Here is a 5,476-nt window from a genome sequence, read left to right on the forward strand (position 1 = left end):
AATAGTTTAATATATAAATAATATATTTATAATGTTAAATTATATATTTATTAAATATATTATATACTATATTTTATTTATTTGTATAGCTACGAGAATAATGGTTCAGAGTGTGGGAGCGAAGTCAGAAATGGTTAAAATTCATCTCTTATGAACAAAATCTGGGAGTCTCAGGTCATTCCTCCTCCTCCTTTTTCTCCTCTTTATTTTTAAAATTCATAACCAAAAGCAAAAATAAAAATTTCAAACAGACTTATTTACTCCCCATGCCAGCATATTCACCTCCTGGTTATTCTTTTTTTAAATCAGAAGATTAATTTATCTCCCCTGCCTGCCTCTTTGTCCTTTGATGCAATTCTGATATTTTATATAACACTGACTTCTACAGTTCCTCTGTAACTTAGTCTCTTTCTGCAGGACATAACTCTAAAGAACACAATTAAACAGAACAGAAGAGGGTTTTAAAGTAGAGATTAAAAGTTAATTTCTCCACAATAATGGTGGAATAGATTTATACATGTTTATACAAACTTATACAACTTATACAAATTTATACAACTACTATTGGTAGTTCCCAATCCACCACCAGAAATCAACAGCAAAATATCTACGCAGTAGCAGTCTGAATTGTTGCCCGGAGTGCTGTATTTGTAAATATGTAATGGAAAAGAACTCTAAACTGGGTTTCACATTTGCCTTGATAACACACTCTTCACGCAGAAAGCAGCACCTGAGCTACAGATTCTACCAATTTAGATTCCTTGCAGTAGGAAAAATACATACGTGGAGGAAGCATTTCTTGTCTCCAGGTATTTTACCCTTGTCTCATATTGTTTCAGGGAGAATACTCTCTCAAACTCCGTACAAACTCTATCTAACAGCAGTATTTTGTATAACTTAATTCCAGACATCATTTCAATAGTCCCTCTTTCGTGTCATCTAAAGTTTAAATCAAATTCTTGAACAGAGTTGCAGAGCAAAACTAAGGTTTTCAAAGATTTATATTCACAGGAGAGCGGTGTATTTAATTCTTGATGATCATTAGTTTGAAACTAATGATAACTCCACTCCAAACTTGAGGAATGAGAGGAAGGAGACATAGTTTGAATTTTTAAGTATCTAGCATGTGAATCTCCTTTACCTCATTATATATAATTTGTTTTTGTTTGAATCTTATAGTACCTTTCCTCAATTTTCTTCAATCTGCAGTTGCAACTGAAATGAAATCATAATTACTAACACTTATTAAAATATTATTAAATACTTACCTTATGCCAGATTCTGTGTTAATTGTTTTACACACATTTTATTTAATTCTCTCAATTTATGAATCAATAATGCCCCATTTTACACATGAGAAAACTGAGGCATATAGACTTTCACTTATTATTTGTGTTTATAAGAAAATCTATCATTGTATTTATTCAATTTCAGACATTTGAAACACAGTAAAACTGAGCATATATAAACTTAACAGTTAAGAACATTATTTAGAAATTATGCAGTTAAAATTAACAAAAATATAAAGGAACATAGTAAATTAATTATATGGAAACTCTTTAAATAAACCTATTCAACCCCAAATCAATATGAAATTGAGATTAAACTGTCCTCTAACTAAAATATTTTAACTAAAATATCTTTATTTAATGAAAATATCTTCATTCATACTTTAATTCCCTATATGAATTGCAGGAAACTATTTATAATGAAAAATAGTCCTTTACATACTTTATAGACTTTCAAAATGGCATTTTTGATTCCAGCCATTGGTGAAATCATTGGTTTTTGTGTCGTGATCATGACCAATCACTTCGTGTTCTCTTTGGTTTGTCATGGAATTCCTGATATTTTACTCTATACATCTATGTTCCATTAATTGAACAATCAAGTTTATGATGTGAATAGATAAAATATTTGCTAATAAATTCTGTTAAGTTTATCACATTTCTTTTTCTTAAAAATGGATGAAATGAGGAAGAATGCAAGTGTGTAGGTTTTTTTCTTTTATGCTTGCTAATATTTAGTAAACACCGGAAGGAAATAGGAGAAAATTTCCTGCAATACCTAAGCAAATAATGCCACAATTAGTTTATTTAAAAAAATCAAAGATGATTGCATATAATTGTGTATAGTTACTGAAGTAACAGTTTAAAATAAGTAATGAGGGAAGCATAAATTTAGAAATGTCATTTTAGGGCTTCCCTGGTGGCGCAGTGGTTGAGAGTCCGCCTGCCGATGCGGGGGACACGGGTTCGTGCCCCGGTCTGGGAAGTTCCCACATGCCGCAGAGCGGCTGGGCCCGTGAGCCATGGCCGCTGAGCCTGCGCATCCGGAGCCTGTGCTCCGCAATGGGAGAGGCCACAACAGTGAGAGGCCCGCGTACCACAAAAAAAAAAAAAAAGAAATGTCATTTTATATCAAGCTATTTATTTTGTCTTTTGATAAATTGTTGGAATTTATACCTGGTATTGGGGAGAAAGAAATTTTTTTGTGCCCTTCTAGGTTCTTCCGGCTGGTCTAAAAATTCAATTAACATGAGACAGATTAACAGGAGAAAGTCAAACAGAAGTTTAATAATATGTATACATGGGAGAGACCCAGGAAGACTGAGTAACTTGCCAAAATGGCTGAGACCTTCACCTTAAATAACATCTTCAGCTAAAGATAAAAGAGGATATTGGGGGTAGTGGTTTGGGACTTCACAGATGAGGAAGGCAGTTCACGTGGAGATGGAAAAGCAAAGGTTTTGTAAACCAATGTTTGCTGGGCCAGGCAGAGACAACGGGACACTGAGTGGACCCTGATCTCTAGGCCCTGTAGGTTTCCTGCACCACACCTACCATGTATTCTTTGTAGATATCTCTCGTGACAGGGGAACAGGTCCTGTATCTAAATTCTTTTAGGCAGTTAAGGGAGAGGTAACAAGAAAACCTTCCTGATTCTTCTGTTTCTTAAAAATAATCAGCATAAATTAATCCACATGTCAAAGGGACATATTTTAGGTTGGCAAATTTTGCTCCTCTACACTGGAATATAAAATCAATTAATTTATACCTCTAGGAATAATCGAATCATAGTTATATGTTCTATATTGAAATATGTTTCCTTCTTTATAAAATAACTCATCATTTTTTATCTACTTCCTCTGTATGTAGAACTTGAGGTATATTTTTTAATATTACATTTCAATGAGATGAAAGTAACAATGACAACAGGAAAAATACCTGAATTTTATATTGTCACACATGTTAAATTTTAAGGAAATAAGCATTCTTGCAACATAAGAATTGGGAAATTTCACAAAATGAAATGCCTTTTAAATGTTACCGCATCACTGTCATTCTAAGGACGATTTGTTACATGCTTACTTGTTTGATAGATTTAGATTCCACATGGAATTCACTCATTCATTTGTTCATCAAATATTTATTAAGTGCCTGTCAGGCCCTAGGACTTGTACTAGGTACTAAGGATGCAGGATATGGCTCAAGTATCTTACAACAGTCAGAAAAGAAAACAAACCGATAGTTTAATTTAAAAAGCAAAGCAGAAGTGTTTATGTCTGTTTCCAGAAGTAAGAAATTCTCTTATGGGGAAGGAAGATAAGAACAAGTAATGATAAAATGTATGTGTATGTCCTCTCTACCATTAAAATAGTAAGGACCTCAAGTAAAGATGCCATGCCTTATTTTTGTCTCATTCAAAGTGGGATTTTCTGTTATAACCAACAACCCCCAGATCTCAGCGGCTTACCACATGGAGTTGTATCTCTTCTTTTGTCACAGATAAATTGGCTATTTGGTGGGAAGCTTTTCAAAAGAGGGATTCAGAATGAGATTTTCCATTCATTCAGTGGATGCACCACTTCTAGAGCCTTGGAGTTCTCCTGTGAGCCTTCTGCAGCAAGCCTAGAGGCAAAACATAACAGACATAGCGGGTAGCAAATTGTTAGGACTGGAAGTGCCATATATCAAATCTGCTCACATTCTATAGGCCTGAACTCCACCAGGTGACTGAAACTTAACTCCAGGGGTTTGTGAAAAAAAAGAACTTGGATTATTTTTGAACAGCTTGCCAAATTCTACCACATATTTTTTTCTCCAGACCAGCCCAATGCCTGACATATACTTGCTATTAATAAATGTTGAACTCTTAGTTTGTATTAAAAAGAATTTGAACAAAGTAAATATACTTCTATAGCCCCAAATATCTGTTTTTGATTTGCATTTTATAGACTTAATCTTTATTCAAAATTTATTGTGTATACTAAGGAACTAGCTACACTATATCCTTTAATCCTTATAACAATAACCCTTTATTTTTTGCATTTTTCTCACAAGGAAAACAAGGATCCTCAAAATTAAGTTACCTGCCCCAAATCATATAAGTAAGGCAAGCAGTCTGATTTCACTGAGCTTTGTTATTTGGTGGTGATTTTGATTATTTTCAGTTTCTTAAGATTATTGTTAGGTGTGCATTGTTGGTCCCAATAAACGTAGGCAAAAGAACTTTGTGACTTAAGTAAGAAATATATATTTGGTCTTCATCCCTGTTTCTGACCCAGAGCTCCTAAAACTCGTGGAATTTCCTAAATGGTGAGAGTAATTGAGGTGTCTTTTTTTATGTTAATGAGGTGACTTTTGGACCCACCTAAGTTTGGTTGGTGGCTGTTTGCCAGGGGAACCAACCAAGTGATGAGAAGGTTGGAACTTTCAGTCCCACCCCTCAACCTCGGGAGAGGGGGAAGGGGTAGTGTGGGGAGGAGAGGGGGGAGCTGGAGGTTGAATCAATTGCCAATGACCAATGGTTTAATTAATCATGCCTAAGTAATGAAACCTCCACCAAAACCCAAAAGGACTGGGTTTGGAGAGTTTCCTGGCTGGTGAACCTGTAGAGGTTGGGAGGGTGGGGGGGAGTGATAGGCTGGGGAGGGCATGGGAGCTCCACGCCCTGTCTGCATACCTTGCCCTATGCATCTCTTCCATCTAGATGTTCCTAAATTATATCCTTTTATAATAAATCAGTGACCTATTAAGTAAAATGTTTCTCTGAATTCTGTGAACTGCTCTAGCAAATTAATTGAACCCCTTGAGGGCATCTTAGGAGCCTCTCTGATTTATAGCCAGTTGGTTAGAAGCACAGGTAACAACCTGGCCTTGTGACTGGTGTTGGAAGTCAGCCAGGGTGATGATGGGGAAGGGCAGGGTGGAGCTGTGGTGTCTTGTGGGACAGAATCCTTAACCTGTGGAATCGGACATCATTTCTGGGTAGATAGTGTCAGAACTGAGTTGAATTGTAGGATACCCAGCTGATGTCCCAAGAGTTGCTTGTTGTTGCAGGTTACCCTCCCTGACATTGGAATTGGTACCAGGACCTAGTTAGGGTTTTATTCTCTTAGGTGGAGATGATGTTAGGACACAAAAAGAGAAGGTTTAGAGCAGATTGAATAATGGCAGTGTACTCTACATGTGGG

Source organism: Neophocaena asiaeorientalis, unplaced genomic scaffold (genome assembly GCF_003031525.2).
Source record: "Neophocaena asiaeorientalis asiaeorientalis breed wild unplaced genomic scaffold, Neophocaena_asiaeorientalis_V1.1 scaffold482, whole genome shotgun sequence".
Taxonomy (NCBI): domain Eukaryota; kingdom Metazoa; phylum Chordata; class Mammalia; order Artiodactyla; family Phocoenidae; genus Neophocaena; species Neophocaena asiaeorientalis.